At 44.2% G+C, this 23,096-nt stretch overlaps 1 protein-coding gene across 2 annotated transcripts in view; it reads left to right on the forward strand.

Moving 5' to 3' along the window:
• The window catches only part of LOC309554979 (uncharacterized protein), a 227,616-nt gene that overhangs the window by 169,904 nt on the left and 34,616 nt on the right, over nucleotides 1–23,096 (forward strand). The gene's annotated exons all lie outside the window — the stretch shown is intronic.

Consider the following 23,096-nt stretch of genomic DNA (forward strand, 5'->3'; position numbering starts at 1 on the left):
ACGCAAATACACGCCAGTTTTTATTACAAAACACACATAGGATAGATGCCTCAAGCTAATAAAGAATGTAAAAATTCAAATTGGCTAAACAAGGTTGTAGAAGGGCCTACTTCCCAACTTTGGAACTTGAGAATAAGGACCCACTTCATAACCGGCCATTTTTTCCTATTCAGCACTGTGCTACTTTAACTGACAATTGTGCCGTCATGCAATGCTGTACCTAAATTCAATTTATATCATTTTTTTTAACACAAATAGAGCTGTCTTTGGGTGAATTTGATCACCACTGTTTTTTTTTTTTTAAACTATAAACTAAAAAAATGAGAATTCTGAAAACCCAAAAAATGTCTACTTTCTGCTATAAAATATATCCAATTAAAAATAATTCATAAACTTCATACACTTAGGCCAAAATGTATTCTGTTACATGCCCTTGGTAGAAAAAAATCCCAATAACTGTATATTATTTGGTTTGTGTGAAGTATATAGCATCTACTGTACAAACTATGGGATATACTCTGGAATTTTTTTTTTTATACTAGTAATGGCGGGAATTAGCAAATTACAATGGGACTGTAATAGTGTAGCGTACAATCAGATACTAACAGACACTGAGTGGGAGGGACACTAACTGACAATGACACCAATTCTGACACTAATGCAGTGATCAGTGCTAAAAAGGGTGGCTGGGAAGGGGTAACATCTCAGGGCAATCTAGGGGTTACCCGTGTGCCTGTATAATGTGTGTATTATGTACTGCTTTTACTAAGCAATCTTGCTGTTTTTTCCCTGCATTGTAGGGAATAAAAACACAGCAAAATCCACTGTCAGTGTAGAGAGCTCTGTGCTGTTTACCAACACAGAGCTTTCTTCCGTGAATCACTGAGCCAATCAGCGGGTCCCAACAATCAATCATTGGCCTTGGATCCGCTGATCAGCTTGTGCTGTAACGAATCACAGCACAGCCAGGGCAGCGGATGCACACCCTACCTAGAAGCACTGGTCACATAACCGATACATGATCCAGCACAGAGTGGCCACCCTACAGCAGTATATCTGTGTGGGGCAGTCGGGAAGTGGTGAACTTTACACAGTCTACAGTCCTCATACCCACAAAATACTGCATAATTATTGTAGGTGGTGGTGGGGTGGGCGAGTAGAGCCGGTGGTGGCAGAGTGATGAATCATAGTAGTGGGGGGGGGGTGGTGGAGTAGAGCCAGTGGTGGCAGAGTGATGGATCCTGGTGGTGGTGGTTGGGGGAGTAGAGCTGGTGGTGGCAGAGTGATGGATCGTGGTAGTGGGGGGTGGGAGATTAGAGCCGGTGGTGGCAGAGTGATGGATCGTGGTGGTGGGGGGTTGGAGGAGTAGAGCCGGTGGTGGCAGAGTGATGGATCATGGGGGTGGGGTGTGGGGGAGTAGAGCCAGTGGTGGCAGAGTGATGGATCGTGGTGGTGGGGGGTAGGGGAGTAGAGCTGGTGGTGGACCTGACCCCCCAACTAGTGAATGACTACAAGTCCCAGCATGAACCCGTGAGATCTAAGGGGTCACAGGGGGTCCCCTCCTCTTTGTATGGGTTTCTCTGTAGTGCCCAGCTCCCTATGACACACATGATCCTTTTTCCTGTCAGCCTCACCTCAGACCAGACAATAGCTCTCCTATAGTCCTGGCAGTTATTTAGCCTCCCTTTCCTCTGAACATGCCGCCTGAGATGATGGAGGGGGTGGGTGGAGTTAAACCACTTGGGGCAGAGCAGTAGGGGAAGTTAAATCCTCCTCCGCACTAATTGCTGGGGCCCCGGGCTCGCTCTGCGTTAGGTGAGGTGGCGTGACTTCACTGGTTGCTTGATGCCAGGCACGCCTAGCAACCAGTGGACAGTGGCAGCACAACATAAAACGGGCCTCGGCCGGCCAGAATGCAGAATTCACTTATACTTGGTCATTTACTCTCATCTGTGAGTAAAGCGGTGCTGGCTGAGGCGGCCTTTTTTGGGGGGAACAGATGGGCCCGGTGGCAATTGGCACCCTGCTCCCTGGCCCAGTCTGCCCCTGAATCACACCTCATAGCACAGATATGATATAATATGGCAAAACATCTAAAACCACGGAAACCATTTCTAGCTCACGTTGCACTGTTATTTATTAATCAAAGTGGTATGCACTGCACATTAATTATCAAATTACTAAAAGTCACTTCACTTTCAGTACACCTTGCCCATTCTATAATGATCCAGGCCCGAGTTCAAGCACCACAAACAAACAAATGCAAAGTGACTGGGTGCTCAAACGTGTGTTCATAATCCAGAAATGTATCTGCATAAACCACTGTGTACGCTGCTGATATGGCATTTTGAACTGTTGTAGTCATAAGCCAGACTTGATAGTCTAGCGTAACAATAATAATAGTCTTTATAAATATTCCCAGTTATCGGTTTCTTCCAGTGGAAAGGTTTTTGGGTTTTTGCTATATGCACCCAACCCTATACACAATGGAGTGATGACACATGCGAGTACACAAGTACACCCCTCACATTTTTCTAAATATTTTATTATATCTTTTTATGTGACGACACTGAAGAAATTATACTTTGCTACAATGTAAAGTAGTGAGTGTACAGCTTGTATAACAGTGTAAATTTGCTGACCCCTCAAAATAACTTAACACACAGCCATCAATGTCTAAACCACTGGTAACAAAATTGATTACACCCTAAGTGAAAATGTCCAAATAGGGCCTAAAGTGTTAATGTTTTGTGTGGCCACCATTATTTTCCAGCACTGCCTTAACCCTCTTGAGCATGGAGTTCACCAGCGCTTTACACGTTGCCACTGGAGTCCTCTTCCACTCCTCCATGACGACTTCAAGGAGCTGGTGTATGTTAGCGACCTTGCGCTCCTCCACCTTCTGTTTGATGATGCCCCACAGATGCTCAATAGGGTTTAGGTCTGGAGACATGCCAGGCCAGTCCATCACCTTTACCCTTAGCTTCTTTAGCAAGGCAGTGGTCATCTTGGAGGTGTGTTTGGGGTCGTTAACATGTTGGAATACTGCCCTGCGGCCTAGTCTCCAAAGGGAGGGGATCATGCTTTGATTCAGTATGTCACAGTACATGTTGGCATTCATGGTTCCCTCAATGAACTGTAGCTCCCCAGTGTCGGGCAACACTCATGCAGCCCCAGACCATGACACACCCACTACCATGCTTGACTGTAGGCAAGACACACCTGTCTTTGTACTCCTCACCTGGTTGCCACAACACAAGCTTGACACCATCTGAACCAAATAAGTTTATATTTGTCTCATCAGACCACAGGACATGGTTCCATTAATCCATGTTTTTAGTCTGCTAAGTAAACTGGTTGCGGGCTTTCTTGTGCATCATCTTTAGAAGAGACTTCCTTCTGGGATGACAGCCATGCAGACCAATTTGATGCAGTGTGCGGCATATGGTCTGAGCCCTGACAGGTTAACCCCCTCCCCTTGAACCTCTGCAGCAATTCTGGCAGCACTCATACGTCTATTTCCCAAAGAAAACCTTTAGATATGATGCTGAGCACGTGCACTCAACTGCTTTGGTCGACCATGGCGAGGCCTGTTCTGAGTGGAACCTTTCCTGTTAAACCACTGTATGGTCTTGGCCACCATGCTGCATGTCAGTTTTAGGGCCTTGGCAATCTTCTTATAGCCTAGGCCATCTTTATGTAGAGCAACAATTATTTTTTCAGATCCTCAGAGAGTTCTTTGCCACGAGGTGCCATGTTGAACTTCCATTGACCAGTATGAGAGCGATAACACCAAATTTAACACACCTGCTCCCCATTCATACCCGAGACCTTGTAACACTAACGAGTCACATGACACTGGAGAAGGAAAATGGCTAATTTGGCCAGCCTGACAGGATGGCTGACATGTCCCGAAAAGTGAAACTTGATATGGGCAAGCGTTTGCTACTGGCTACAGGCTGATGTTTCTGGATGCCATGCAGTAATGCTTTGGCCACATGGGTGCAAACCAGGAGGGTTTCCCAGGGGCTTGTAGGGAGAGGAAATGCTGGATACCAGCTAGGTACAGTCTGACAGTTTTGTGGGACAGGCTAAGATGAGTGTGGCAGTAAGACACGAAGGCCAGGGTGTGCTTAATATGACCTGTGCCTGTCCCAGGGCATGTGGCTAGGAATTTTTTCAGTAGGCGTTTCAATCGGTGTGGTAGGCCTTCAGCGTGTTGGGTGACAGTGACTGGTTTATGAGCAGTATAGGGTTGTGAAGGTGGTCTTTTAGCCCATCCTTAGCTGCGACCAAGGTGGGATAGGAAATAAGGTTGGGTCAGCTCCGGGTCTCTGTAAGAAATACAATGGAAAATTGAGGTGGGACAGTGTGTCTGCTGGGAGATTGCACTTGCCAGGCATGTGAGTACAGTGCACGTTGAAATTGTAGTGAAGGGATATCTGCACCAGCCTGCGTAGGAAGGACATGATGGCCAGGGACTTGGACCTGCCTTTGTTGATAATCTCAGCCGTGGCTAGGTTGTCAGTCAAGAAGACTACGGTCTGCCCCGTCCAGGTGTGTCCCCAGTCCTGAGCTGCCTCGACGATAGGGTAAAGCTTGAACAATGAGGACGTTTGGCTTAACCCAGGGACCAGAAGGATTTCCTGCGGCCATGGACCTGCAAACCAATAGGTGCCAAAAATGGGAGCCAAGCCTGTGAAGTCTGCTGCATCTGTTACTATATGAGGTGAGGAGGCTAAAGCTGCTGGGATTAACATGGTTACGCTGTTCCAGTTCTCAAGGAAGTTGTCCAACATTACTAGATCTGCAGCAGCTGCCTGGTCTAGCCTGATGGTTTGATTTGGGTCCTGTGCATGGAAAAAGAAGGGGGAATGCCCCTGAGGAACAATCTTCATAGCAAAGTTCAGCATGCCTAACAATGACTGCAGCTGTCTCTTGGTGCAACTTCGTGAGGTGGTGAAGGCGTGAATGACTATCATAATTCGGGACAGTTTGTTAAGGGGTAGGCTGGCCTGCCTAGAGCAGGTGTCAAGGTTCATTCCTAGGAAGGTGATGGACTGCGCAGGGCCTTCCACTTTATGCTCCACTACGGGCACGTTGAGGTTGCTGAACACTACCCTTATTTGTCTAAATCTGAGGGGGGCTCATCGGACAGTTCGATCAGCAGGAAGTCTTCCAGGTAATGGACGACTTTCTGCCACTGCGCCTGGAGTTAGGATCCAGGCAGTGGCGGGCAGTGTAATGAGGGCGCAGGGGCGCCGCCCCCCCCCCATCCATGCGTCCGGCCCCTAATCTGCATGCAGGGGCACTGGACGCATGGAGCTTATTGGGTTTTTTTTTTCAATCGCCTGATTAGAGCCAGAGGCTCTAATAGGGTGATGCAAAGGGTGGAGCCGGGGAGCAGAGCAGTGCTCCCCGGGCCCACCCATTGTGTGACAATAGCGATTGAAAATTCGCTATTGTCACACCGATCCTCCTCCTGGCCAATCAGGAAACGCGTCCTATACGCGCTTCCTGATTGGCCGCAAGGCAAACCCCATGCCATTGGCCGAGGAGGAGGCGGGAGCGGGAGGACTCAGAGACGCGCCGCTGGGACTGAGGAGAAGCCGACGCCGGTACACTGATGAGAAGCCCCCCCCGCCGCTGCTGCTCCAGGTAAGTAAGTGGGCACGCACGCACGCTGATCTCTGCATTGGGGGAATGCATGCTGGTCACTGCATTGAAGGGGGCAGGCACGCTGATCTCTGCATTGGGGGCATATATGCTGGTCACTGCATTGAAGGGGACACGCACGCTGATCTCTGCATTGGGGGCATGTATGCTGGTCACTGCATTGAAGGGGGCACGCACACTGATCTCTTCATTGGGGGCATGTATGCTGGTCACTGCACTGAAGGGGGCACGCATGCTGATCTCTGCATTGGGGGATTTTATGCTGGTCACTGCATTGAAGGGGCATGTACGCTGGTCACTGCATTGAAAGGGAGCATGTACGCTGGTCACTGCATTGAAGGGGGCATGTACGCTGGTCACTGCATTGAAAGGGGCATGTACGCTGGTCACTGCATTGAAAGGGGGCATGTATGCTGGTCACTGCATTGAAGGGGGCATGTAAGCTGGTCACTGCATTGAAAGGGGGCATGTATGCTGGTCACTGCATTGAAAGGGGCATGTACGCTGGTCACTGCATTGAAAGGGGGCATGCATGCTGGTCACTGCATTGAAAGGCGGCATGTACGCTGGTCACTGCATTGAAAGGGGGCATGCACGCTGGTCACTGCATTGAAAGGCGGCATGTACGCTGGTCACTGCATTGAAAGGGGGCATGTATGCTGATCACTGCATTGAAAGGGGGCATGTACGCTGGTCACTGCATTGAAAGGGGGCATGTATGCTGGTCACTGAATTGAAGGGGGCATTTACGCTGGTCACTGCATTGAAAGGGGGCATGTTTGCTGGTCACTGCATTTAAGGGGGCATGTACGCTGGTCACTGCATTGAAAGGGGGCATGTACGCTGGTCACTGCATTGAAAGGGGGCATGTATGCTGGTCACTGAATTGAAGGGGGCATGTACGCTGGTCACTGCATTGAAAGGGGGCATGTATGCTAGTCACTGCATTGAAAGGGGGCATGTATGCTGGTCACTGCATTGAAAGAGGTCATGATGCTGGTCACTGTGCATTGAAAGGGAGCACACTGGTAACTGTGCATTGAAAGGGGGCACGCTGGTCACTGTGCATTGAAAGGGGGCACTCTGGTCACTGTGCATTGAAAGGCGGCACGCTGGTCTCTCTGCATTGAAAGGGGGCAACCTGGTCTCTCTGCATTGAAAGAGGGCACGCTGGTCTCTCTGCATTGAAAGGGGGCATGCTGGTCACTCTGCATTGAAAGGGGGCACACTATACCTTATTTACTGAAGGCCCCTTTCACACTTTTGCGACCTCAAAGTCACGCAATTTTTTCAGCGTTTTTTGCCGCAAAGCAATGCCTATTACATTTTTCTGTTTGCGCCCCCCAAAGATTTTGAGCACCAGCCGCCACTTGATCAAGGTGAGGGACTGAGCGAACGTATTGAAGAGCCATGGACTGCTCTTTGAGCCGAAGGTCAGTTTGGTAGCGAAGTAGTATGAATCTCTTTACTGTATATGATGCCGTGCTGCTGCTGCCACAAGGAATGTTCAATGGGTAAGAGGTTAAAAGCATCTGAAATGTCCGCCTTAGAAAGCCATGCGCCTGTGCCTACGCTAATGATGGAATGTATAGCTAAGTCAACGGATGTATACTTGAGAGAGAACACTTGGGAAGAAATCAGTGAGTTAAGACTAGGGATGTGGGAGGAATAAGGCGCGGAAATGTCGTTCACCAAACGTAATTTATTTGAGAATTTGCCCTTGACAAGCCCAAAAGGGCTAACTCTCCATGTTTAAATGGTGACTCAGCAAATGGACCGATAATGAATCCCGGTCTAGCTCGGTCTGCAACAGATTGTCAATAGCCTACTCATCAATGGAGGCTGAGCGGAGGTTCCTGCGCTCATGGGTGGTGTGGGGTAGGGTGATGAGCCGTGTGGAACCTGGAAATAAATCCGCTCACCAGGAATACTGCATATGAAGGTGACGGGTGAGAGGAGAAATATGCACAATATTATTTTATTTGTTATATCTACAATTTAATAATTGTGTTAACATACCTTGAACTCTAGATATGAAATTAAATGTTATAGAAAATGATATAAAAGGACCTCTCCAAGATTTAAAAGGCTGATTTAGTTCAATAAATGTTTATTGTGTCAAAAAGGTCACTGGTTAGCCATTTTTGAACTGCCATCTTAGACATAATGTTTAATGTGCTTTTCCATTTTGCTTGAATTAATTTAACTATGGGTGATCCTTAGTTTTTTGACTATGGCTAGTAGTTCTTTTGCAATATCTAATAACGCCATTTGACTGTAATATCCCTCTCTTTCATGTCAAGTGGCTGGGATTTTTAATTTGAATATTATAGCTATCCATTTAAATTCTTTGGTTCTCCAAAGAACACTAAAGCATAGTGTAATGGAACAACAAGAATGGGTTTTTAATATATTGTATATAACAATCTCCCAGATGGTTACATTAAGTGTGCATGAATATTGTAAATATTACAGGCTTATAATTTGATGAGACTTGTTCCCTAATTGTAATATAAATCAGCAGTTCTCGTGGATAAATCATATCTCACTCTTTAGTGGCAGAGAATATAGCATTTATATCCAATCACATAATACTGGAAAACATATCCGCAGGCAAATTAGGTCATTTCCATAACTGGAAAAACAATACATTTATGTGTACATGGGTTTAGAAATGAAAAACTGATTGACAAGAACCAGGATCCTACATGATTGGTGATGGCTTATTTAACACAAATATATGTGAACTTCAGTCAGTTTCTGATAAAATGTTTGCATATATTTTAATATATGCAGATTTTCCATTGGCTGTCCTATGCTGTCCAGTATACCCTCCTGTTCTCCTTCTTGCCTGACCTTTCCACAGTCAATAAAGAGAGTTTTTAAATGCATTGCAGAACACAGGATGTACATTTTCTGCGTGGTTTTGGAACCTGGATCCTTCAGAGCCATCCTTCCACTGGGTCTGCTCCCAGTCAGCACTCACACATCATGGTGAATTTACCAAACTGTAGTGTTTGGTACAGCTGTCAACAAAGTCTTCTCATTTTCTGCATCTGTTTGGTCAGTTCTGACCCCCTGTTAGTAACTGAGGGTCTGAGCAATGGGGCATCACTTGATGTTACAGGGTATGAGTTTAAAAAAATAATGAATAAAGCTAGAGGGGCTTTGGGCTTGCAAGTTCCAAATTACTGGGCACCTGCATGTGTATATGTCACATGTATTACAAAAATTGCCCAGCACACTCTCCAGCTAGTCAGCACACAAAAAAACAATTACTAATCTAAAAACTGTTTTTTTTTTTTCTTGATTTGCTGGATTTGAGCTGCCTTAAATTGGCCATACATTATACAGTTTTCTTATTCAATTTCCTTTAGATTTACCTTCAACTATGTAGTGCAAGGGCCTGCCTGATCACACATACAAACTGAAAGTGTTTGGGTTTAGCCTCATATAATATGGTTTTCGTAAATATAAAGGAAAGTTGTACAAGAAAGTTGTATAATGGATGACCAGCCTTAAACAATGCGGGGCTTCTGATGTGTTGCTATACCTTTTAAGAGGAAAGAGCTGCCTTCTAATAACTCATTCCTAATCTATGCATTGCTATATCTTTAATAATAGAAAAAAAATAATAATTCCGCTGTGCCACTGAAGGAATAAAGTGTCAAACTTCCACTGGAGGAATTACAAAACATTAAACACTTCCAGACTGTCTGCCGTATATATACTGCGGCAGGGCGGCCTGGCTGCAAAAAATCCCGTACATGTACTTGATTTCGTGCAGGAGATGTCGGGGGGCACGCGTGCGCCGCCGGGGCGCTGCTCCCGCTGTGATTGGACAGCTCTAAGAAGCAAATGTGTGGGTAAGTTTACAAAATTCAAGACCATTCAGATTAATAGGAATAGGTTAGAACTAATTAAAATAATTTTGTAGAAATTAATATATAATTTTACATTTTGACCATAGAAATGCTTTAACATCAACTACTTCCGGCCCTTTCACTCTGGGCGAATCGGCTTGCTCGGCGAGGATCGATCTGCTGATCTCAGCTGAGCAGGCGGATGACAGGTCTGTCTCCACTCACTGTACTAAGCCAGACCTGTCAGATCCCCACTCTCCTCTATGGGGAGATTGGATGAAAACGGACTGCCTGTCCATTTTTATCCGATCCTCCAGACGGATGGAAAATAGAGTCACCATCCGTCTAGATTCGGTGGACAGGATCAGATCGGATAGTGGCAGGTATGCTGACATCCATTGCTCCATAGGGGTGAATGGAGGGTCCGCCTGAAAAACTGACATACGGACCTGATCGGAAAGCCTATGTGAAAGGGCCCTTCCTCTGTTCTGACACTCAAAAACAGATAGCGAAACTGCCTCAACTCTCTCTTTTTCAGCTCTGGCTACTGCCCACACCTGCCCTGAACACCCCCTCCCATTGACCAGTTCCCCAGCCTCTGTTACTTGACAATACCCAGCACAGCAGCTTGCCCTATCACTCATCCCCAGCTCCCTATTGCCTTTACTAACCTAAACTGCATGCAAATCATGGTGTCCTCAGGATGATGGCCTGCACAGTTGTCTCCATCCCACTGTTCTCAAGCAGCAGCTAGAGGAAGGTATGACTCCACACTCGTCAACACGCCTGCACCTCCGCCACCTCACCTGCAGACCTCTCTCTCACCACAAGGTTGCAAAAAGTGTCCCCCCCCATACTGCTTGATCTCAAACCACCTAGTCATGTGCACAGCCTTTACTGTGCCAGTGCCCCTCTCCCACCCAACTTGCTCACACGTCTCCCCACTTTTACTTTTACCTGCTCTGTGCAATCGTTTTGCATAAAACAGCCTCCATCCTCCACTTCTGGGGTTCCCCACTGGCACTCTGGACTCTTCCACATGTGCCACCATAGGACAGAGCCCATCCCCGATCAAGGTAAACAGCCAATGAATATTGGCAGTTTACCATGTGATTGGCTGTGTCAATCACAGCAGATCACATGAGCGGCTCCAGCACGAGCCGTTCATTCTCTCCTCAATGCACGCCCCCGGGGACACGCAGCATGGCGATCGGGGACGAGGCTCATCCCTCGGACAGAGACCATCCCCGATCTAGGTAAAGAACCAATGAAACTGGCTTTTTACCACGTGACCGGCTGTGTCCAATCACAGCCAGTCACAAATGTCAACAAAGATGTGGTAACTCACTGTTACCAGGTTCTCCTTCTCACACACCGATCCAGTGTGAGAAGGAGACCTGGAAACAGTGAGTTACCACAGTACTGTGAATATTACTGTGCCCTGATTGCCCCCACCAAATAAAGAGGACCTGTCACCAGAGTACCTGTCACCTGCCCATCTGAGTACCTGTCACCTGCCCATCAGCGTACCCGAGTACCTGTCCCCTGCCCATCAGAGTACCCGAGTACCTGTCACCTGCCTATCGGAGTACCCGAGTACCTTCCACCTGCTCAACAGAGTAACTTCCGCCTGAAGTACCCGAGTACTTGCCGCCTGCTCATCAGTACCCAAGTACCTATCACCTGCCTGTCACCTGCCCATCAGAGTACCCCAGTACCTGTCACTTGCCTATCCGAGTACCCAAGTACCTTCCACCTGCTCATCAGAGTACCTGCGGCCTGAAGTACCAGAGTACTTGCCGCCTGCTCATCAGTACCCAAGTACCTATCACCTGCCTGTCACCTGCCCATCAGAGTACCCGAGTACCTGTCACCTGCCTATCAGAGTACCTGAGTACCTTCCACCTGCCTGTCAGAGTACCCAAGTACCTTCCATCTGCTCATCAGAGTACCTGCCACCTGAAGTACCCGAGTACTTGCCGCCTGCTCATCAGTACCTGAGTACCTATCACCTGCCTGTCACCTGCCTGTCACCTGCCCATCAGAGTACCCAAGTACCTGTCACCTGCCTATCAGAGTAACCGAGTACCTGCCACCTGCTCATCAGTACCAGAGTACCTGTCACCTGCCTGTCACCTTCCCAGCAAAGTACCCGAGTACCTGTCACCCTTCATACAGCCACCATGTCCAAGTCCAAAAAAGTTTTCACTGTCGAAGAGGCATATCAATTTTTAACCCTGACAGATGAGAGCAGCGGGGAGCTCTTACTGTCCAATGCCGAAACCAGTTCTGAATCTGGTTCAGATACTGAGCCCTTTGAAGGCTTTACATCACGGACCGAATTGGAGGAGGAAGAAGTTCGGCCTAAAAGACGACGCACTGAAAACCAGGCAGACACCAGCAGCGCCCAAATGCAGCTTCCGGATGCCTTGGCAAAACCATTGTGGCTGCCTTCTAGCTCTGGGTCAGCGACAATCCCCCCCTTCACAGCACAGCCAGGTTTGCAGGTCAACACCGAAAATTTTGTTCTGATTGATTTTTTTAATTTATTTTTCCCTATTGAGTTCCTTCAAGGCATTGTGGACCAATCAAATCTTTTTGCCCAACAGTTCATAGAGAACAACCCCACCTCATATTATCATGCCCGTCCTTTTGAATGGAGACCCCTAACATTAAAAGAGCTAAAAGTGTTTTTGGGCCTTACCATCAATATGGGGCTTAAAAAAAAACGAGTTGCATTCCTATTGGTCCACCAAACCCATCCACCATATGCCCCTATATTCATCGGTCATGTCCAGGTCTCGCTATGACATTATAATGCGCTTCCTGCATTTCAATGATAATTTGCAGTGCACTCCACGAGATGATCCCAATTTTGATAAACTCTATAAAATTCGCCCCCTAATTGATTTATTTTCTAAGCGGTTTCCCGGAGTTTATGTCCCTGACCAAAACATCGCTGTGGGCGAATCACTGGTCTAGTTCACAGGCCGGCTGGGATTTAAGCAGTACATTCCCAGCAAGAGGGCTAGGTACGGCTTAAAACTAAACAAGCTATGTGAAAGTAAAACTGGCCTTTCGTGTGTACGAAGGCAGAGACTCCGAGCTCCAGCCCCCTGAGTGCCCAACGTACATGGGAATAAGTAGGAAGATTGTCTGGGACCTAGCTTTCCTACTGTTGCAAAAGGGGTACCACATTTATATGGACAACTATTATACCAGTTTGCCCCTTTTCCGCCACCTGTACCTGAATAAAACCTTGACCTGTGGTACAGTAAGAAAAAAACGGAAGTGCTTCCCGCAGCGTCTTGTCACCACTCAATTACAAAACGGGGAATCCGCAAGCCTTAGGAATGAGGAAGTTTTGGCTTTGAAGTGGAGGGATAGTAAGGACGTTTAAATCATGTCCACCATCCACGATGACACCTCAGTGGAACTTCGAAGAAGATGCAGTCCCGTTCGAAAGCCTTGTTGTATCCACGAGTACAATAAGTACATGGGGGGGGGGGTGGATTTAAATGACCAAATGCTGCAGCCCTATCTCCCAACACAAAAGTCCCACTTTTGGTACAAAAAAGTTGCAGTTTACTTTTTCCATTTGGCCATTTACAACACATATGTCACCTATCAAAAATCAACAATAACACCAATCCCCTTCCTCCAGTTTATTGAAGATATTGCCACTGCCCTGATTTACCAGCAAGGATCCCCCCCAGAAAGCATTCGTTCTGATTGTGTCAGCAGACTTCATGAGTGCCATTTCCCTTACCATATTCCACCATCAGAAACCTGAAAAAGACACCAAAAAAAGTGTCGGGTGTGTAGCAAAAAAGGAATTAGGATAGACACCAGTTTTCATTGTGCCCAATGTCCCTCCCAACCTGGCCTATGCATCGGAGATTGCTTCAAACTCTATCACACTGCCCTAAACTTTTAGCCCATATTTCAATCAGACTGCGATTTCCCTTTTTTCAATTTCTGTGCTGAATATTTTCCTGCTGCCTCAACCAACCATATCACTGCCATCAATGTGAACCGACCCTGGCCTGTATATCGACTATGCCTCTGCCTGCCGTCTACATTGTTTATCCGCCACGTTTCTGCCTTTCACGTGAAATAACCCTGGACTGTTTATCGATTATGCCTTAACCTACCATCTATTTCTGCCTTTTACCTGCACTGACCTCGGCCTGTTACGACCATGTTTTTTTCCTGCCACATAGACTTTAGATTTTTCGCCCTGCTACTGTAGTAGTGGGATTCAAAATGACACAGGGGTCTCACTTTTGTGAGGGGCTTCAGAATAGTGTTCTGATATGAGAAAACCAGTTTTTGGTTTTCTCTGGGTATGTAATCTCGGAACATGGAAGTGAACATGAACTGGAGTCCGGAGGCTTCAATCGATTTGGGTGGGAGAAGCCTCTACCCCTGTCCCCATTCTTTCCCGACCGAGGCCCTAAGCTTGATGGCCCTGCCTGCTGCCTGGACCAATACTTTGGCTGTGCTGATAATTTCCCTGCCTGCACTGACCCAGGACTTTTTATGGAACATGTGCCTGTTGCCTGGACCAATACTTGGGCTATATTGACCATATCTCTGCCTGCTGCCTGTACTAATTATGGACAATATTCCTGCCTGCTGCATGGACAATCCTTTCCCTGCTGCTGACCATATCCCTGCCTACTACCTGGACCAATGCTTTGGCTGTGCTGACAATATCTCTGCCTGTACTGACTAAGGACAGTATTCCTGCCTGCTGCCTGGACAATCCTTTCACTGTCGCTGTCTACGTTCCTGCCTGCTGCCTGGACCACTGCACTGCTAAAACCACAGGTAATCTTTTGTTTATCCTTTGCTCAGCAGAATGTATTTTGGTATGTATTATGCTATGTGTTAGGGCCTTCAACAATGTGATAGGTTGTCAGGAATTTATGTGTGTGATTTATGTCCCTAGGACGCATAATGGTGCTCCTTGGATGTTGGGCCCCTCTATATGGCTAGACTGTGAAAAAGTCTCACACATGTGGTATTGCCATACTCAGGAGGAGTGGCAGAATGTATTTTGAGTGTCATTTTTGCTGTGTACATGCTATGTGTTAAGAATATCCTATAAATTGACAACTTTGTGTAAAAAAAATAAAGGTTTTCATTTTTTTCCCACATTTTCCAAAACCTTGTGGAAAAAATGACATGTTCAAAAGACCCATAATGCCTCATAGAATATACGTTGGAGTGTTTGCTTTCCAAAATGGGGTCATTTTGTGGGCGTTTCCATTGTCTTGGTGCTCTAGGGCCTTCAAAAGTGTGATAGGTAGTCCGAAAATGATGTGTGTCATTTATGCTCCTAGAACACCTGAAGGTGCTACTTGGATGTGGAGTCTCTTTATGTGGCCAGGCTGTGTAAAAGTCTCACACATGTGGTATTGCCATACTCAGGAGGAGTAGCAGAATGTATTTTAGGGTGTAATTTCTGCTATTTACATGCTATGTGTTAGAAATATCCTATAAATTGACAACTTTGTGTAAAAAAAAAAAAAGGTTTTTATTTTTTTCTCACATTTTCCAAAAACTTGTGGAAAAAAATGACATGTTCAAAAGACCCATAATGCCTAATAGAATTTACGTTGGAGTGTTTGCTTTCCAAAATGGGGTCATTTTGTGGGCTTTTCCATTGTCTTGGTGCTCTAGGGCCTTCAAAAGTGTGATAGGTAGTAAGAAAGTTTTATGTTTATTTATGCTCGTAGAACACCTGATGGTGCTTCTTGGATGTTAAGTCTCTTTTTGTGGCCAGGCTGTGTAAAAGTCTCACACATGTGGTATCATCATACTCAGGACGAGTAGCAGAATGTATTTTAGCTTATAAATTGACAACTTTGTGGGAAAAAAAAGAAAAAAAAATTTTTTCTTCATTTTCCCAAGAATTGTGGGAAAAAATTATAACTTCAAAAAACTCACCATGCCTCTTACTAAATACCTTGCACTGTCTACTGTACAAAAAGGGGAATTTTTACTGTCCTGACATTTCAGGGCCTCAAGAATGGAGATATGCCGTCATTAAATCAGGTGTGATCAATTTTCAGGAATTGGTACCATAGCTTCTAGACTCAATAACTTTCACACAGACTAAATAATATACACTAATTTGGGTTCATTTTACCAGAGATATGTAGCAGTATAAATTGTGGCCCAAATGTATGAAGAAAAAATCATTTTTTGCAAGATTTTATAATAGAAACTAAAAAAAAAGTGTTTTTTTTTTTCAAAATGTTTGCTCTTTTTTTGCTTATATCACGAAACAAAAAACCCAGTTGTGATCAAATACCAGCAAAAGAAAGCTCTATTTGTGTGAAAAAAATTATAAAAATGTTGTTTGGTTACAGTGTAGCATGACTGAGCAATTGTCATTCAAAGTGTGAGAGTGCTGAAAGCTGAAAATTGGTCTGGACAGGAAGGGGGTGTACCTGCTCTGTATGGAAGTGGTTAAGGGGGCATGGCAGGGGTGTGTCCTATGCCTACATCCTTTTGCTAATAGGTGTCCTTCATTCCCATCTCAAAAAGTTGAGAGGTATGGCATATTGTTTATGTATTCCTCACTAATGTGTATTTGCTGCCAGAGCCCACTGATGGTATCATAGAGATTAGGTGCATGAAATCGCTCTACTTGTATAATATTTTTCACTCAAGGCACCTGTTTCTTGGCATACTTTGCTGTCACAATTTAAAGTGGTGTCTCAAGGCAACAAGAACTTAAATATGCTCAGTTTAAAATGAATATGCAGTAATCTCAGAGATATGTGTGCAGGAAATCTCTCTTCTATAAGTAATATGTGAAGCTTTGTTCGAATTGTAAAAGCCCACAAGGAACTGTGTGATTCTTCATGCAAATTATGGCACATTTTTGTAGATTCAGGAAAAAATTGTTGACAGCTGAGTTTTAGATGACATACATGAGAATAGTTTTACTTCCCAGGTTCTTTCCAAACCTTAAGGCTAAACAGCTTAAGAGTTTCATTTGAACGCTTTTCTATATTCCTACTGCCACAGAGTAACTTGTGTCTGATAATAACAAGCATTACGGCTTTCATTTTGGCACAGCTTTCCTTTAGGCTTTTCAATTCCTTTAAAATCCTCTGTTTTTAGCAACATTCATAAGTGTGAATCAATAAATTATGCTCATGTTTTTCCTATTTCCTTCCTGAACATAAACAGTTGGGTCCTTTATTACACACAGGCCAAAACTAACATCCATGATCATTAGAACATTAGAGAAAGACTCCAGTAAGGGTTAGTTCATGGCCTATGCAGTCAAGAACCCCACTAGATAACAATAAACCACTAATTCCTGCCATAGCCTCGCAAAAAGTCTTCCAATATTCTGCATAGCATCATCGAGTTTGTTTGCAAGAATGTTCCCTGCAGCATCACAGGAGCAAGCACCATTCTTGTTGAGAGCCCAATGCATGTGCACCATGGCTGAGCTCAATGTGCATGCATAGGGCTCTGCACAAGGACAATGGTTGCTCCTGTGATGTTGTCCAGGGGATTCGGTCGCTGTGTCTTTGAGTTGAACCTGCTGGTGTCTCCCTTCTGATTAGAGGGACCCTTCATATCCCGGATACTTTTGTACCCCATTTATCTTGTTTTTTTCTGCCAACTGACACATACCATGTTTTATCTGTTTTGAACTGACACCAGCTGACAAACTCACTACAGCCGTTACCACCCCCCGTTATTATCCATGATCTATACATTTGTTGTGCCAAAATACATTGGCCATTGTGAACTACTATCTGTGTCTACAGGGAGTCTGTACACCAGTAGCTCCAGAAGAAGCTTGATTTTCCAAGCGAAACATGTAGGGCATCTGGCTACATTAACTATTTCCCATTCAAGGGCTGTATCAACTACACTCGAGGATCTACATAGTGCCACTCCTCAGCACTATCTTCAAGTTTGTAGGATGTAAAGTATAGTATGGTGATACCACTATGTCTTATGTATTATGCAATGTTTATGATTTTTTCTTTCTATTTTTGATACACATGTAAGTTTTTTTGTTTAAGTACACTCTGGTACTCTCTATGTATATTTTGTATGTGTAAAAAGTACTCTCCTTTTGTTAGGGGTTTCCTTTGTTTTTATATGTCAATCAATAAAAAAGTTTTTTATCTTACCCTTATTTGTGCCTTTTAAGTCCACCAAATTTCTTCCAATGATTTGATACAACTATTTAGGATGTGGCACATTGTCCCTTAATTCCGTTGCGCCCATACTGTGCTGCTGTATTGGTTGCGCAATTTGCTCATTTAGTTATCATATGCTAGGGTCGCCAGTACAATATGTGTACATTGATATCATATCCCCCCTCAAGCGTCTCTTCTCCAGAGAGAATAAGTTCAGTGCTTGTAGTCTTTCCTCATAGCTGATGTCCTCCATTCCCCTAATTATTTTTGTTGCCCTTCTCTGGACTTTCTCCAGTTCCAGCACATCCTTCCTGAGGACCGGTGCCCAGAACTGGACAGCATACTCCAAGTGTGGCCAGACCAGAGTCTTGTAGAGTGGGAGAATAATATCTTTATTTCTGGAGTGAATCCCTTTTTTTATGCATCCCAGTATTCTGATGGCTTTGCTTGCAGCGGCTTGGCATTGCATGCCACTGCCAAGCCTGTTGTCTACCAGTACCCCCAGGTCCTTTTCCATCCTAGACTCACCCAAAGGTTCCCCCCCTAGTGAGTAGATTGCTTTCTGGTTTCTGGCACCCAGGTGCATTACTTTACATTTTTCAACATTAAACCTCATCTGCCATATAGTTGCCCACCCAATTATTTTGTTCAGGTACTGCTTTTCATTAGCTCAGTAGCCTTTTGATCATGTCCTTGCCTGTTCAATTTTGCCAACATCAGTATCTCTTCATTTATTTTCAATCATCCACATCATGCACTTTTTTATATATATATATACAGTATATATATATATATATTTTTTTTTTTTTTTTTCTCAATCCCGAGGTTTGACCACCTCATCTTTTCATGTTTCACCTTTTCATTTTTTCATCTTCTCATTTTTTCACCCCACATTTATTTTTTGTCAATAATAACATTTGGTTTTTATACAAACAAATATAAATGTAACACCCACACACACCTGTAAGCCTTCTGAACACCTGAGTGATGGTCGATGATGCTTAAATACTCACAATATGCCTGGGATCTTCATCCACATGACTAACCCCCAAGTGAAAGGAGCAAAATGCGTTGAGGACGTGACCTGGTTGGAGTCCAGGCTGAGGTTGTCACTTTCACACCGATCCTAGGGACAACATAGATGTGCGGCTACAAGGACCCCCCTCTCGTCTTGAGTTGCAGCAGGAGCTGGGACGGGCTCCATCCTGTGCCAGCACTCCCAGTGGTGGATGCTTGAGGGTCTGAAACACCCCATTCTAGAGAGCCTGAGCGGCAAGCTAAGTAGTAACAGGTCATAGTGTGTACTGCTTCATAGGTTGGGCATCTTGTAGGCATTTTGTTATGTTACAGCTCATTCCAAAATGGATTAACTTTATCATTTTCCTCAAAATTCTACAAACAATGCCCCATAATGACAATGTGAAAGAAATTTGTTTCAAATCTTTGCAAATTTATTAGAAATAAAAAAGGAAAATATCACATGTACATAAGTATTCACAGCCTTTGCCATGACACTCAAAATTAAGCTCAGGTGCATCCTGTTTCCATTGATCATCCTTGAGATGTTTCTACAACTTGATTAGAGTCCACCTGTGGTAAATTCAGATGACTGGACATGATTTGAAAAGGCACACACCTGTCTATATAAGGTCCCACAGTTACCAGTGCATGTCAGAGCACAAACCAAGCAATGAAGTCCAAGGAATTGTCTTTAGACCTCCGAGACAAAATTGTATAGACGCACAGATCTGGGGAAGGGTACAGAAAACTTTCTGCAGCATTGAAGGTCCCAATGAGCACAGTGGTCTCCATCATCTGTAAATGGAAAAAGTTTGGAACCACCAGGACTCTTCCTAGAGTGGGCCGCCCAGCCAAACTGAGCGATTAGGGGAGAAGGGCCTTAGTCAAGGAAGTGACCAAGAACCTGGTGGTAACTCTGACAGAGCTCCAGCATTTCTTTGAAGAGAGAGAGAACCTTCCAGTAGAACAACCATCTCTGCAGCACTTCACCAATCAGGCCTGTATGGTAGACTGGACAGAAGCAGACGGAAGCCACTCCTCAGTAAAAGGCACATGACAACCTGTCCGAAGTTTGCCAAAAAGGAACCTGAAGGACTCTTAGACCACAAGAAACAAAATTCTCTGGTCTGATGAAACAAAGATTCAATGATTTGGCCTGATTGGCAAGCGCCATGTCTGTAAACCAGGCACCACTAATCACCTGTCCAATACCATCCCTACAGTGAAGCGTGGTGGTGGCAGCATCATGCTGTGGGGATGTTTTTCAGTGGCAGAAACTTCGAATTGTGCATATGGGAAAATCCAAGATGTCATACATAAGGTCACAGGAATGATTTCAAACCACTGTTGTCATCCATACAATATGTTGTAAACACAGCAGACCGTTGTTCTCTCTGAAATGATCACAGAGCGCCTGTGATCCTCCTATATAGGATCACAGTTCTCTGTGTTCATTTCACAAGTCCCTCCCCCATACAGTTAGAAAACACCCACCTAGGCTCACACGAAACCTTTTGATTACCTCTGGGTTAACCCCTTCCCTGGCAGTGTCATTATTACAGTAACAGTGCATATTTTTAGCACTGATTACTGTAGTAATGTCACTGGTCCCCCTAAAAGTGTCAATCTCAGTTAGGGGTCCGATCTGTCCGCCGCAATGTCGCAGTCTCGCTAAAAATCGCAGATCGTTGCCATTTCTAGTAAAAAAAAAAAAATAAAATAAAAATAACATAAATCTTTCCCCTAGTTTGTAGACATGATAACTTTTGCGCAAACCAATCAAAATACGCTTATTTTGAATTTATTTTACTAAAAATATGTAGCAGAATACAAATTGGCCTAAAAGGATGAAAAAATTTGATTTTTACATTATTTTTTTTTTGGGGGGAGGGGGGAATGTTATATAGCAGAAAGTGAAAAATATTATTATTTTTTTCAGAATTGTCGCATTTATAGCACAATAAATAAAAATCGCACAGGTGATCAAATACCACCAAAAGAAAGCTCTATTTGTGGGAAAAAAGGACATCAATTTTAATTGGGTACAGCGTTGCACGACCACGCAATTGTCCGTTAAAGTAACACAGTGCTGAATCTCAAAAAATTTGGTTAAAAAAGAAGGTTGTATTGCACTTACATCAAAGAAGACAGGGATCAGCAAGTATTGTATAGGAATCGCCAGTTTGCGCTTCAACCGCGTTCCAGCTGACAGGAAATGACGTATCTTAAACACAACACCGCCCAACGCCGTTTCGTCAGTCTATGTCTGACATCCTTAGGACTTCAGATTTGTCCGCAGTCCCGCTAAAAATCATTGATCGCCACCATTACTAGTAAAAGCAATAAAAAAAAATTAAAAGTCCATAAATCTATCCCATAGTTTGGAGACACTATAACTTTTGCATAAACCAATCAACATACAGTTATTAGGATTTTTTTACCAAAAATATGTAGCAGAATACATATTTGCATAAATTGAGGAAAAAATAGATTTTTAAATTTTTTTTATTTGGTATGTTTTATAGCAGACAGAATTTTTTTTTTATTTATTTTTTTTAAAAATTGTGTTTTTTTTTTTTTTTTGTTTATAGCCCCAAAAAACGCAGCAGCGCACAAATACCACCAAAAGAAAGCTTTATTTGTGAGGAAAAAAGGACATAAACTGTATTGGGGTACAACGTCGCAAGTATGCGAAATTGCCAGTTAAAATAACATAGTGCCGTATCGCAAAAAATGAACTGGTCATGAAGGGGGGGGGGGGTAAACTTTCCAGGGCTGAAGGGGTTGGTGCAGTCACAGAGAACACAGGGCCTCCAGAAACCCTGCTTCCTGTGAAGACAGCAAACAGAACATCTGCATCCCTCCTTGTCATGCATCCCTGTGCATCCTCTGCTCCTTTTGTAAAAATAAAAGCTTGACACTGCAACCTCCCACAGCCCCCCCCCCCCTCCATGGTTCCTCTGGTACCATTTAAAAATTGAGCTTGCAATCTCCTTCAGCTTCTAGCTAGATTAAAGGAGATGACTGCAGTAGTGGCTGGCGGCTTGTGTTGTGTGTGGATGACAGCAGTTGGAGAGCAGTGTCAGTCATTCACAAAAACTCAAGGTGACAACAGCACATGCCAGTAGCTACTACACTAGTCTATATCAGTTTATGTTGTAGCTGTCAGCATGTGCTATTATTGGCTTGTATTTTTGTGAAGAATGGCCCTGCTCCCCAGCCACTGTCACTATTATCTAGGCACGGCAAAGAGGGCTGCAGAATAGAAAGGGGGGCTGTGGCTTCCATGCTGCCGGTACCTCCATCATAGGAACTTTTCTTTATTAAAATTTATAAAATAAATGTATTGATTATATCAGCAACATCTGCTGTGGGTGTTTAGTAGTCGTCTGTGATCCAAGTCTGATTCATTTTATTAAAAGTCTGCTTCTTAGTTATACAGTAAATTCCGACTTATGCACTGAAGACCCTCTCTGACTAGACACTTTAGCAGAGGCTAAATTAAAATTAAAAATAAAATAATAAAATCTGTGCGTAATGTTTAACTACTTCAGCTCTGGAAGGTTTTACCCCCTTAATGGCCAGGCCATTTTTTTCTATTCAGCACTTTGCTACTTTAACATCTCCTGAGTATGGGGATACCACACGTGAGAGACTTTTTGGCAGCCTAGCCACGCACACAGGCCCCCAAAATCCAGTGACCACTTTCAGGCTTTTCAAAGGGCGTATTTTCTTATGTCCCTTCCTCACTACCTATCACAGATTCAGATTTTCCAAAAAAAAAAAAAAATCTTCCATGGACTCAACAAGCCTCTCAGCAAATACCTTGGGGTGTCTACTTTCCAAAAAGGGTTCATTTGGGGGGGGGGGTGTTTGAACTGTCCTGGAATTTTATACCCAACATCTGGAGCTTCTACCACCAACTCTTCTAACTACTTGATGAAGACCAAGCCTTTTCTGACACTTTTTGTTTACATGTAAAAATCAGTAATTTTTTTTCTAGAAAATGATTTTGAACCCCCAAGCATTATATATTTTTTTAAAGAGAGGACCTAGAGAATAAAATGGTGGGCGTTGCAATTTTTTAAGCCACACAGTATTTGCGCAGCTGTTTTTCAAACACAAAATATTTTTTTAAAAAATGCACAAGAACACAATATATTGCCCAATTGTTTGGTAAAATATAAAGGATGATGTTACACTGAGTAAAGAGATACCAAACATGACATTGTGCACACCTCAACAGGGACAAACCGTGTAAATTTTTAATATGCATAGGCGACGCTTCAAAACCCTTTACAGGTTACCAATTTAGATTTACACAGGAGTTCTAGTGCTAGAATGACTGCCCTTA

The sequence above is a fragment of the Pelophylax lessonae genome, assembly GCF_965119305.1.
Source record: "Pelophylax lessonae genome assembly, chromosome: 1".
In the NCBI taxonomy this organism is placed as follows: Eukaryota; Metazoa; Chordata; class Amphibia; order Anura; family Ranidae; genus Pelophylax; species Pelophylax lessonae.